Here is a 14,320-nt window from a genome sequence, read left to right as displayed (position 1 = left end):
TAAAAATACACCGTGAACTTCCACTTCTCCATTGGAATCATCACAGTCATTGATGACTTTCACCAACAAGAATTGCTCAATAACCTGGTGTGCCACCACTCCATTACCTGAAATACAATAAAAAAAGTTTTCAGACCCTTTCCTATTATCAATTAACATGGAATATTCCAGTGCCTTCTCCTCACAATGTGTATATATCATAAACTTCTCCAAGAGCCAAGGATGTGCCCCAGAATCTCTCAAGATAGACCATGTTCCACTACTCAAGAAACCCAGTGTTGAACCAGAATTGTTTGATTGCTACAAACCTATCACTGGCCTCACCCTGCACTCCAGGATTATTAAACAATCTGTTGTCAACCAAATTAAAAAGTGCCCAAGTAACACTCATCTTCTAGAGGTCTTCCCTTTTAGGCTCTGCTTTAGACAGAGCACAGTAACATATTTCCTTAAGATTGCGTATCACAGTCTTTATCTGTTCATCAAAGGAAACTTCACACCATTGACCACTCATTCTTCCTAAAAGAAATGGTACTGAACTTTACAGTGATCAAATGGTACAGAATCTATCAGACAGATCACAAAACTACTAATTTGGCAATTCTTTCTTCAATCTTTTAAATTCAAAATTCTGCACAGAGCCCCTCAAGATACCCTCAGCGCCTCTTTACTTCTAGGGGCCGATTACAATGCCAGACAGATCTGAGTCCATCCAGTATCATTCTTGAACTGGAACAGAACAATCTCCAGTCATCTGTTCCATTCAAGGAATTAAAATGCGACCAAACCCTGTTCGGTCTCAATCCTGTACTTTGGTATGGGAGCATGCCTTCCAAACAGAATGCATGTTCTCATAGCAAAATGCTAAGGTGCAGTTAATCCCTGCACACGGGAGCCCTGCTGGGGGTCCCCAAAGCTGTTTCCCACTGTGGGAAACTGCCATCGTAATCCCTCGTCCGGACAGAGGCGCCCGGGGGATCACTGTGGCCCTTCTGAATGGCGGACGGGCTCTCTGAGTCCGTCGTAAGCCATTCGGAAGACTGGTGCAGATGCCCTTCCATCAAAATGGCTTGGTCAGAAGGGAATCCAATCCTATGATTACGATGCGGGCAGGAGGGCTCCATAATCAGCCCTTTAGTCTTTATGTGGAAGCTTTAGGTGCCGTCCTAATAAAACAGGGGAACTATGACAACAAAGTTTGTTTTATAAAGAGTGAATGCTGAAATGGCACTTTTTTCTCAAGCCTCCCTCTCCTTTTAATTTAGCCTAGTCTTAAGAGGGAGGAGTCAGTAGCTGGGATTGTTTGAGACACTAAAGGAGCTAGGCTCCTTGTTCCCAGGGTTCCTTTCTCAGAGATAGAACCTGGACTGGTCTTGAGAAGTGGCTGAAGGAAGGGGATTGTTGAATCCCTCTTTCATGTCTTGTAAATGTGCATGTTCACCTACTTTTGCACATAGTTTATTTATTGATCCAGGGCTGGTTTGTTGCACAGGACACACAACATGAGGGTTATTGAGTGGCTGTCATTTTGGACAACATATAAAGATACAGTGCTAGTGTGAGAAACCAGGGCTTTTTTTGCAGCGTCCCCCCCACCATTTTTTTACTACTAGATGCTGATTTTCTGACTCTGGGCCCTTGGCTCTGCTCACCAGACCCAAGGCTTGTGCTTTGATTAAAAGTGCAGGGCAATTAGGTGTAATTGCAATTGGTATTGACAACATAACTGTAAGTATCTATATATAGTACGGCATGTAGGTTTAGAGGCTCATTATATTTAACTGCACTTAAGTATGTACTTCTGTGTTGACTGCTGCCATTTTAAAGGCAGCCCTGCTTCGCAGGCTGCTTTAAAAATAAAAATTACATGCACATTCTACTTTGGAATTAAAGGTACTTTCAAAGTTTTAAACTACCTCATCTTGATATATAGGGCACCCCTAAGATCGCCCCTACGTGCCCCAAGGGTAGGGTGCCTTGTAATTATAAGCAGAAACATTAAAAACAATGTTTTATGTGCCCTAATGAGGAAAACTTGTCTTTCTGTTGTTCCAAAATCCATCCTTCTAGCAGCCTTTCCTGATTGGGCAACCTTTGACAGGCTGAGCCAAACTGCTCTGATGAGGTGTGAAGTGACCTGCATTGAGACAAAGGAGATATTGGGTGGGAGGAGAAATGCTGTGCCAATCACAAGACAGGAAGGGGGCTGGGTAGCCAAACTAGTCTTCAAAGAAGAAATGACAGTTTAGGGCAGGAACAGGCCGACCCCTATTTCCTGCACCCCAGCCAGATGGGAGCCCAAGTAATTGAATTAGCAGAGGTGCTGGAAGCAGAGTGCTAGGGAAAGTTAGCCACACCAGTAGGTGGGGTGAGGCAGACCCTAACCGCCAGGAGAGATTTTCTCCATTTTGGATTATAAAGAACAGTGCTTTCTGGGATTAGAATATGCCACATGTCATACATGAGGGTGGCACCCTGCATGCCATTGATCAGGGGTATCCCCCTGCTTGTTACTCCTGAGGCAAGGATAAATATGGGAGAGCTTCCCAGCAACTCAGAGCTTGGCCTTGATACTACAAGAAGAAGTAGGACTGCCCTGCTGGACCCTTTGACTACACAAGAATGGGCTGCACTCGTAAGGACTGCATCTGCCACATACCTTTGTCTTCAAGCCAAAAAGGACTTGCCTGCTCTGAAAGTTGAAGGAGTGGATTCCCTGAAAGCAACAGGTTAAACCTGCATTATCTCCACCAAGAAGAACCCAGCTGGACAGTGTTCAGAGGATTTTGAAGGATTTGAGTGCCATTTGCTTCTAAGCGCTTGTCAGTTTTATGGTCTTTTTTACCAGTCTTGAGGCATTGGGAGGGTTCCTGGCTTCGGATATTGTAGGTCCTGAATTGGCCGAGGTAGGGGCGACCCCTTCCGGTAGCCACGGTGCTGCCGACAATGAAAGCATAAGCAGCCAGTGCCCTCCAGAAGGAGTCGCAAAGAGGAAAACCCAGTAGGCAAAAACCTCTGAAGTTGATGAGACTCCAAGAATGAAGGAGAAGACAAGGAGCCAGAAAACACTGGAAGACCAGGAGCCCAAAAGGAACCAGGAGAAGACTGGAAGACAGGATGGAGCAGAAAGCACAAGGGGAAAAGAAGCACCATCGGAAGGAAGGAATCACCAAAAGAGGAGCCACGGAACCAACAGGAGAGGGGACACACCAGCAGGAACAAGGAGTGTTGCAATTCAAGGAAGGAAAGGTTCTGATCCCTTATATACAGAAAAAGCAGGAAATGATGTAGAGGAACAGGAAGTGTCATACAGGAACAGGAAGGAGAGGTGTCGCCATTTTGGATAGGGAAAAGAGTGAAGTGCATTACAGAAAGATCGCCATGTTAGGAAGGTAAGCAACCCTCCCCTATAGTCTTCTGGGAGCAAGATGAAGAGGAGAGCAACAATATGGCCCCCAAGGAAGGGGGATCACCAGACGCCCACACCAGGTGGGTGCAATTTCCCAAGGTGTCTTGGGAAGCGGATGGGCCCCTATCCTAAAAGTTTTGGGGTGATTTGGTAAGCCGGCCCGAGAAATAAGGGGGCTCCCAATAAGTATTTTCGCCATTTTATTTTCCATAGGAAACTTTAGACACGGCTACAGCCCGAACTGCTGAACAGAATAACACCAAATTTGGCAAAAAGGTAACCCATGTTTCAGAAAGGACCTTTTGTTTTTAAATGGTGTAAATCCGTTCAGTAGTTCCTGAGAAATAAAAAAAAAGAGGTCGGAAAATGAATTTCCCATAGGAAACTTTAGACATGGCTATAGCTCGAACTGCTGAACAGAATTACATATTGCTTGGTTCAGAAAGCACCCTATTTTTTAAATGGTGTAAATCGGTTCAGTAGTTGCTGAGAAAATCAAAAAATAAAAGTTTTGATAGCTAGATGCATGGCGGATCCACGGACCCTCCCGACCACGAGCTTTATTCTAATTGGCTGTCAACACTCCAAACCAGGAAGTGTTGGCAGCCATCTTGTGACTCGGTTCTACAGAAAACAGAAAAACAGACGCGAAAAACAAGAAAGGGGGCAGGGTAGAAACACCCTAACCCCTGAGGCCTGCTCAGAGCTAAAAAAAAAGCATTTAAAAAAAAAAAAATCAGCGAGATTCACGCACATAGCAGGAATTTCGCCCAAAAATGAAAAAAAACGAAGCGCGGGCTTCGTTATTATTTAGCTCCCGCCCTGTCATTGCATACTGCTTTGCTTCATTGAAGTGAGAGCAGAGAAACCTGCTCTTGCTTCAATAAAGCAAAGCAGAATTGCTTTTTCACAAGGGGAGCTGCATGTCAGCTGCTCCCCATGTGGAAAAGCAATGCCGGCTCCTGCAGATGCGGTGAGCCGGCAGGACTGTGGGGGCATTGGGGCTTCCCCCACAGTCCGCAATGGATAGGGCCTTCCCCAGGGAATGGGGTCCCCGGGGCTAGAAGTGGCCCGGGAGGGTGGCCACTCGGCCCCCCTCCCCAAAAATAAAAATTTAAAAAAATAAAGGCCCTGCCCTGGGGGATGGGGTCCCTGGGGCCATAAAGGCCTCAGGAGGTGGGCCACGCAGCCCCCCTCCATAAAAAAAATATCTGTGGCCATGCCCTGGGGGATGGGGTCCCCGGGCCAGAATTGGCCACGAGAGCGGGGCCCACGCGGCCCCCTTCCATTTCATATATATATATTTTTTTTATATGGGTTTCAGGCTCTGGGGGATTGGGTCCCCAGGGCCCAAAAAAAGTAAAAAGAAGGGGGGCCACACAGCCCCCCTTCCCCCAAAAATAATTTAAAAAACACTGCATTCGTGCCGGAGGCCCGCACCCTCCCTGCATCACTCTGCAAACGCGCCCTGTAGCATGTTTTCTGTTGGGGAATTAATTTCCCTTCAATCCTGAGGGCATCTGGGGGCCAACTAGCCCACCAGGTATCTCCAGTAAGCACCACAGACCTGTGTTGCAGAGAGGTGGTCCAGGCTACACCCCTTTTTACACCTCTCTGCAACGCAGCCCTGTGGCGTTTACTGGAGGTACCTGGTGGGCTAGTTGGACCCCAGGGAACCTCAGGATTCAAGGGGACTTAATCCCCCAACTTAAAACATGCCACGGGCGTGTTTGCACAGTGGTGAAGGGAGAGGGCGGGGCCTGAGGTGACATGTGTGCAATCACGCCCTGTGGGTCATTTTAAGCTGGGGAATTAATTCCCCTTCAATCCTGAGGGCCCCTGATGGTGAACTAGCCCACCAGGTTCCTCCAGTAAGCGCCACAGGTCTGCGTTGCAGAGTGGTGGTCCAGGCCACACCCCTTTTTACACAATGCAATGCAGCTCTGTGGCGCTTACTGGAGGTACCTGGTGGGGTAGTTGTACCCCAGGGACCCTCAGGATTCAAGGGGACTTAATCCCCCGCAACTTACAAGGTGCCAGGGGCTGCGTTGGCAGAGTGGTGGAGAAAGGGGGCATGGCCTTTGTCCACCTCTCACTAATCCCACTAAGTGGGGCTTACTGGGGGGAAAAAGGTAGGCTAGTTGGCCGCTAAAGGAACCCGAGCAGTGAAGGGAACTTCAATCCCCATCCAAGATCGTGCCAGGGAGTGCATTTGTAGAGTGGTGGGCAAAGTGGGCATGGCCTGGTACAAGTACTTACCAATGTTGCTGTGTGGGACTGACTGGAGGTAATAGTTTGGGAAGTTGGCCCCCAAGGATGTCCTTGGGGCAAACTACCCCTCTTGTTACTTCCAGTCAGTCCCACACAGTGGGATTCCTAAGACGTCTTCGGAGGCCATGGCCCCCTTTCTCTACCACTCTGCAAACGTGCCTCGTGGCAGACTATGGGATGGGGAATGAAGTCCAATTTAGTTCTGAGGTAGTTTGGGGGCCAAGAATCCCTCCTGGTACCTCCTGTAAGTCCTACGCAGTGGAATTCCTGAGCATAGGTTGGACGCCCAGCACCCTTTCACCACCACTCTGCAAACGCGACCACTAGTTAAAATAGCATATTACTGCCCCTCTCATTTAGCTGTAGTTTTAATTCCCCAGCCCTATTATGTACTTGGGCCTTACAGAGGAGGTCATGCTAATCACATGGGCACCCCAACGCATAGTGTTCCCTAGTGTATGTAGGTATTTTCACTGTATTCTAAGTGTCTTTTAGCATAGCACTGGCTCTAGGCCTGGTTAGTCAGAGTCAGTTACCACCAGTACCCGTCTGAAAAAGTTGTGGGCACAGGATGATTTTGAAACAAGGCCACTTTCTGCTCCTCTGTTGGTTCTTCTGCACATGTCTTGCTTCTTCCTGCACTTTTCTTTGTCTTTGTGGACTTCTGTTGCTTCTTTCTACATTTCTTTTGCTTCTTTCTGTACGTTTTTTCTTCTTTCTTCACATGTCCTACCTCTGTAGTCATAGTTAGAAATTAGCATTTAAAAAACCTTCGAAATTCACTTAAAAAAGCATAGTTTTCAGGCACATTATAGTTAGAAATTAGCATTTAAAAAACCTTTGAAATTCACTGAAAAACCCCACAGATTTCAGTGATGTAATTTGAGATGTCATCAGTGATGCCATCAGTGATGTCACTGACCATGTCATGAGTGATGTAATATGTGACATCATCAGCAGAGCATTACGGGGGCGCGAGTTATAGTTAGCTGAACTAACTATAACAGGGGAATTTCACTGGTTTTGTACGAGTGAAATGTCCAACTAACTATAACGCCCCTGAAACATATGTTTTTTCAGTGAATATATATATATCTTTTTTTTCCAACAATGTGCCTGAATTCACTGGAGCAACACAACAGTGGGTGCGGACGTTCAGCTCAGCCAGAAGCCACGAAACATCAATTTTCTATCAAAGAAACGTGGCACTCGGGAACTTAAAGTCTTAAAGTTTAATTAAACAGAGCCCAGTCTGCACACCGACGCGTTTCAGCCTTGCCGCACGGCCGCAAGGCTGAAAACCATCGGTGTGCAGACTGGGCTCTGTTTAATTAAATGTTAAGACTTTAAGTTCCTGAGTGCCGCGTTTCTTTGATAGAAATATATATATATATATATATATATATATATATATATATATATATTTCTATCACACAATATGCTACTCTTGGAAGGGTCCCCTCATTGTCACTGACTGCACACAAAATATTTCACACAATCTGCTCCTCTGAAACTAGACTAGGGGACCCAGCGGGGCTCCAGGAAACTGTTTAATAACACTCTGGCATAACACGTTTCGGTATAGAGCCTTTTTCAAATGCCTCTGATGTCTAAGGTTTCTTCTGCTGTTTCCCTTTAAAGGTGCTCCATTCTTCCCATTGGCAGAAGCACATCTGACCAAATGTCATTGGAAAGCATTCATGCATTACATTATCATAAACTGCAAGTCCCAACATGCATCTTGTTTTCGACACAGAAGAACGTCTCCGTCAGCTCTGATTTTAGTATTTCTCAAGGTGAGTACGGGCTATGTGGTAAAGTTCAAAACCTCAGCGTATTTTCTTTGGCAATTAGGCATTTTCTTGGCCCCCTACTTCCAGCCACAATTCCCAAACGTGAGTGACCACGTCTCTCCATGAAGTCATGGACTGTTCTTGCACAGCAGTACCTCTGCTCCTTTTGATTTGCGACGGTTCTAAGGTTTCCAGTCACTTGGAAATATTTTGTTTTGTTGTTGCCAATGAATACCTTGAACACTTGTTGGATGGGTCCCTTGTGTGTCACTGACTGCACGCAAATTTTTTCATACAATCTGCTCCCCTGAAACTAGACAAGGGGACACAGCGGGGCTCCTGGAAACTGTTTAATAAGACACTAGCATAACGCGTTTCGGTGATGAACCTTTTTCAAATGCCTCTGATGTCTAAGGTTTCTTCAGCTGTCTCCCTTTAAAAGTGCTCCATCCTTCCCATTGGCGGAAGCACATCTGACCAAATTCCATTGGAGAGAATTCACGCAGTACATTATCATAAACTGCAAGTCCCAACATACATCTTGTTTTGGACACGGAAGAACGTCTTTGTCAGCCCCGATTTTAGTATTTCTCAAGGTGAGTATGGGCTGTTGAAATGTGGCCAAGTTCAAAACCTCAGCATTGTTCTTTTGGCAATTAGGCTGTCTCTTGGCCTCCAACTTCCAGCCACAATTACTATGAATACACCTATATATAAATATATGTGTGTGTGTGTGTGTGTGTGTGTATATATATTTATTTCGATCATCTCTATAGAGGTATATCCAGGACCAGGTTTCAACAGTGAATTTTTAGTTCGCTAATAACTTTGACACCCTTTTGAGAATCTTCACAGACCTTTCTGCAAAAAGAGTCAGTGTCCAACTCTGCTCATTCCAAGAAATGTTTAGGGTGATGTAGCAAGGGGGGGGGGGTTGAGAAAATAGGTGGAGTACCAAAATACTGTTTCCCATCCAGTTTTTCGCATAGGAAAATTGAAGATTGATACAGCAAAAACTGATGAATGGAATTTCCCCGGATTTGGCAGAAAGCTAGATCTTTACCCAGAAAATGTGTTCTTGTGATTTAGTTTCAATCCATTTGGTAGTTTTTGAGAAATTAAGGTTAAAATGTAATGTATATACACAGAAACAGTAATACTGCGGCACCAGCAGATCAATCACAAGATCATATATGCTGCGTCACATCAACAAAGATGTTTGACAGCCATTTTAAGATTTGGGGGCTGAGTCCCAATCTCCTACAAAAAAAATAAGAAAATAAAATATGGGGTTGTAGAGTACTATGTTATTATTTAAGAGTATTATTGTTCGTACCACCTTTGTTTCTGTACCCATATTTACTTACCTGTCATATGCTATGTTTTCCTTGGTAATCCATTCCATGTTCTAGCATCTTATCCCGTGAGTACCAACCAACACAGCCTGTGGCAGTTGGAACTTGAAATTCACTGGAGCTGGACCTGCTGGACGTGGGCTCCTGCATTTAAATATTCAAGTCACTTTCTTATCCTGCTTGTGGCTTGGATCATCTGTAATAATGAGGGCAGGGCAGGGTAGGGCTGAGCTGACCCCTTAGGCGTGGGTGGGGGAAGTGTCCCAAATGGATCCTCCAGGGCCAACATCTTAAAATATGTATTTTTTTACAGTACCACAGTAGTCCCACAGTAGTACCACAGTACTGTGGTAAACATTAAAGAGAAAAAAAGCATGGATGCCCTTTTACTGAACCAATCCTAGGTTGGCCCAGGTCTGGGGAGTGGTGTGACATTCATTTTTATGAGGAGGTGGACAGGAAGCCACCTTGCATGAATCATTTAATGCACATCAGTGGTGTCATTATAGTTAGCTCAGCAATCTATAACTAATGAGTTTCAGTGTTTTTTAGTTTTTAAGCATTAGTGTTTTTCTTATTCCCATACCTAACTCTACTGCCACTTTACCCTTTTTTTCAGTGAATAAATATAGACCAGGACCGCTCACATCATATTCAGTTCTTCTCAGCATCTTAATATGCAGATTGACTAATGTATTATTTCAAAAGACCCCATCACTGCATATGTAATTGTGTGTGTGTGTGTGTCTGTGTGCCTTGTGTTCCCGAAGCACTAATACACTAACACGAAAGCCTCAGTGGCACATTCTGTTCTGATCTAGACTTAAACATTTGAGCATTAATGGGAAAACCAGTCACCTTTTTGTGCAGGCTCATAATTAAAGATACCCTTGTCTGTGCATGCAGAAAAAATGTCACAATTTACAAGCACATTTAGAGAAGCATCTGCACCTTTATCCTTTGTTGAGGTTACAAATAATAAAACATTCTGTATTGTACCATTTTGTGACATGTCAAAAATATTACATCGACTATATCTCCTTATGACTATGGCCCTCATTAGGAGCTGGCTGCAATTCAGTGTAGGGATACCAGGGAGGCGGAACCTATGTTACTGACCGGTATCCCCACACCAGATTCCAGCTATAGTGTTCTCTCTCTGGAATAGGGAGTAACTACTCAGACCCAGAGATACTGGACCTTTTACTGAGCAGTCTTTCCCAATTAAAAAAAATTTATAACATTTTCTGTTGTCAATTGTCAATGGAAGTGCTGGAGGGGGGACAGAATTTTATGACAAAAAACTCCTCTGCATGGTAAAAGATGGGTACCCCTACCCTGAGTGCCCAAGTGTGCTGTTGTCTGGATCCCTAAAGCTGATTTTTGTTTTAATAGGCAAGCATGGCTCATATCTGTGCGCCATGACATAGACCTGTCTCACGGATTACAAACTTGTTGGACTGGGGGTGGCGTCCAAAGCACTACTCTCATAGTGCTGGAAAGCTTCCACCTTCACCAAAGAGTGAAGTAGCACAAGTGTGTTGGCAGCCGGGTACCGTGTCAAGATCAGTGGGATTAAACAGGTCCTTTTTGTCCCTGTGTCAATGGAGTGAGGCCTACAGACTCACTAACTTTTTTTGAAGTTCTGCTGCTGTGTGCTTAGCTCACCCTTGGCCTACGTGAGGTAGGTGTACAGTGCTGTGCTGCTCAGAAGTAGTGACTCTGGATATATGTGTGCCTGGGAAGGATACAATACATGAATGGAGCATATCTGTTTAGTGTGTATATTGTTAGTGCATGTTCGAGGGCATGTATGCCTCTGCGGAATATATTACATGAGAGATTTAGTGATGTGCATTGGGTGTGCAATGAAAGCATGTGCAGGGTTTATATGTATTTGCAAGAAGTGCAATGCATGAAGGGTGAACTATTGTGCTGTGGACACCATGGTGAGTGAGTGTGCTGGAAGTGTGTGTATTTTCAAATAACACTCCAAGGTACAATGGCTAGAAGTTATAGTATTGAACAGTGTGTGCAGATTGAATGTGTGTGCTTAGTATATGTGTGTCTATGGTGGCACAATATACGGGACTAACAGTGCTGGACAGTGTGTGTGCTGTGTATATACACTGAGTACAAGTTTGCCTGTAATGGTACATTTCATGGAGAACCCTGGGGTACATCTTGGGAGGCGCAGGCTTGCTTGGCAAAGACCTGAGGAGTAGAGGAATCCCCCAGACAGATGTGTGTATTGCTGCATTCCTGTGAGCTGGGTAGCACACACTGGAAGAAAGGAGAGAGAGACTTGCCCTTTACACTTCAGGAGGGTGCTCTTTAATTCAGTGGTAAATCAAAAGGAATAGAACTTGGTACATATCAGGAAAGAAATGGGGCTGAAAAGAAGAATCATAAAGAGTGAGGTTTGGAGCCCAGAATAAATGTTTTGATGCACATATCACTGTGGCTGACATCTGGACTGAACTTAGAGGATGGCACTGTACCCTGGCTAGGCTTCGGTCAGTAGCTGGAAGACCAATCCCCCACTATGTGGGAAAGACTGACTTACTGTGACTCTGCAGACTGGTAGTATCTCCCGTCACTGAGGAAAGCCGGCAGCACCACTCAGGAGACAGACTGCGCCTGCTGTTCCATGTACCACATACAGCCAGGCTTTGCAAAAAAGTATGAGAGCTTGTGATGGCCGACTGTCCGGGCCCCCACTGACACACTGAATGCTTCCATGCTGCAGGAGCAGGAAAGACTCAAATCAGGCCTTTTGGGCCCCTGGGAATTCGTTGCTGAAAGGTTTTGCAGCACTAATTCCTAAGAGCCACAGAGTAACTTCTGAGTATGGTCTATGGACATTCCCTGGATGCGGCCACCAGTGATCGGGCAATAACCCTGACCACATTACAAGGAAGAGGGTGGGACAGTGATTTGCTCGACAAACACTAGAGACCCAACCTCAAGTAGATTGTGTTGCTGCGTTCGAATGTCGGTTATTTCTTTGCATGTGTAGAGTGGGAAATAAAAATGCTTTTTTTCAAACAAAAGCAAGTATTTGACTGAACATTTATTTATTGATATTACTGCATGCATTGTGAGTTATGAGTTGTGTTCACTAATCTGTCAACACTTCTTCCGCTGAGGGAGCCTTTCACTGCTTGATCACAACTGCCACTGAGAGCCAAGCGCATAAGGAGTACTTGGCCCAGTTGAGCAGGATCCATAGTAGGTTTGGAGTAAAAGACCTCAACCACCACGGTTAGGCCCAGGAGCCCCTGTGTGCCCCATGACCTTCTGAAAGAAGTTCTGATGGGGGGAGTTGGGGTGGGGATTCACAGGTGAAGATTACACTTGTGCCTATCCTAGGTAGAAATGTTTGCTCTCCTCAGGCTGCAACAGAGGATTGGTGCGGTCTGGGAAGTGTTGTGTCTCATAGTCCCTACTCCTGCAGCAACTATGACAGGTCCTATGTCTCCAGGCCCAAAATTATCTGCTCTGCAGTTTTCAGAACCCATAATTCTGGGTCGAGAGACACTTGGAACTGAGATTTGCAGTATTTCATCCGGAGGTGTCTCTCCAGGTGAAATGCCCCAAATCATAATGGGTGCCTATATTGCAAGGTCAGAATGGGTAAGTGAATGATGAATTAAGAATAATAAATATATATTTAATTTGACTATAATGTTACTTACTGTGACTACCTGAATTTTTTTTGTAATTGTCAAAGCTTTTTTATACCCCAAATACATCCAAAAATATGCAAGTGTGTTTCTCCTCTGCAGTTCAAACCAGGCTCCAGCTTCTCAAGTCCTGTCTTGTTTATTACATGGGAGGTGTGAAATGATGCATTTCCTCTAAGTTTTGTACTTTCCTTGAAACCAAACAACAAAACAACAGCTGGGCAGAATTGCATAACCGGCTTGTTTGCAACTACACCACCTGTGCTGTGTAAATATTCGGAAAACAATATTGTAAAGTCAAAACAAAATGTGAAGGGGCACATCTGCTTGTCTGACAATTTCAGAGTTTTTGAATTTCTGGGGTGGGATATGCACATGCGGCAGTTCTGTGAAATATCTAGTACTGTTGATGTCTGAACTTTTTAAATACAGATTGTATATGGGAGAGCCTGCAATCCCTGTATAAAAGCCCACCTTTAATATCCTGTAATAAATAAATGACATGGCCGCTCAACTGTAATAAGTTATTACAGCTGAGTTCAGATATCACAGTGCCTGCTGCCAAAGCCAGAAGCCAGGGTGAAAATCAAGTCACCAAGCATAATTATAGCTGCAGTTTATACAAGGAAAACAGCAACTGCCTTTTCTTTCTTTTGTCATGTTTTTCCAAAGTGATAAGCATTCAACGAAAAGCAGATATTTTTCTATGACCATAACGGTGATGAAATTGCGTAAATTTTGTCCGTTTCGGGTGCGCCTGATACTGACGAAGGCGACTGCCGAAACGCATGTTGTAGAGTTCAATAATAAATGTATTAACTCACCCCTGTGAGTGCATCTTCATGTGCGTATTTGGCACGGAACCACAGAGTGATTATTTGTTGCATGGGCACACCCCCATGAAACGAAGCGTCAGCCCATGAGTGCACAGGTAAAGGCGTAAACTGGAGTTGAGACATATATATATATATATATATATATATATATATATATATATATATATATATATATATATATATATATATATATATATATATATATATATATATATATATATAAATATTCACAGAAGAAAACAAAGGTTACAGGATGCTATAATTAGGCTCACTCAGATTTAATTCAAACACAACCAGAGAAGTTCAGCAGCAGCTATATTTACCTGAGCTAACTATAACTTACATGCAATGCACTGCTTATGACCTCACATATTACATCACTCATAACATGGTCAGTGATGTCACTCTCGACATTTCAAATGACATGACTGATGATATCACTGATGACATCATCCAGTGAGTGTAAATCTTTTCTAAGAGTTTATGTTTGGTAAACATATATTATAAGCTATCACAAGAGTTAAATTAGTATGTTAGGTTTACAACTAATGAGTGATACTATTTCTAACATATATTATGTGAGTGGCTGTGTGACTGTGTGTATCCATGTGTGAGTGGGAGTCTCAGAGGCTGTATAGGTTTGTGAGTGGCTGTGAGTGAGTGGCTGTGTGAGTGGGACGTATTGGTGCATGAGTGGGCATGTTAGTTGCTGTATGAGTGAGTGAGTGAGTGAGTGGCTGTTTAACTCTCTGTATGGGGAGGTGAGTGGGTATGTGAGTGATTGTATAGGTAAGTGAGTGGGTATCTCAATGGGTGTGTAAAACGGCTATTATAGGTGAGTGGTTGGCTGTTTCAGTGGGTTTTGGTCAAATTAGTTGGTGTGTGAGTGTCTGTATTAGAGAGTGTTTCTCTGTGTGAATTGCTGTATGGGTGAATTAACGGATGTGAAAGTGCTTGTATGGATGTGTGA

This window comes from Lissotriton helveticus, chromosome 11 (genome assembly GCF_964261635.1).
Source record: "Lissotriton helveticus chromosome 11, aLisHel1.1, whole genome shotgun sequence".
Taxonomy (NCBI): domain Eukaryota; kingdom Metazoa; phylum Chordata; class Amphibia; order Caudata; family Salamandridae; genus Lissotriton; species Lissotriton helveticus.
The sequence above is the reverse complement of the archived record's forward strand: the minus strand, read 5'-3'. Positions refer to the sequence as shown.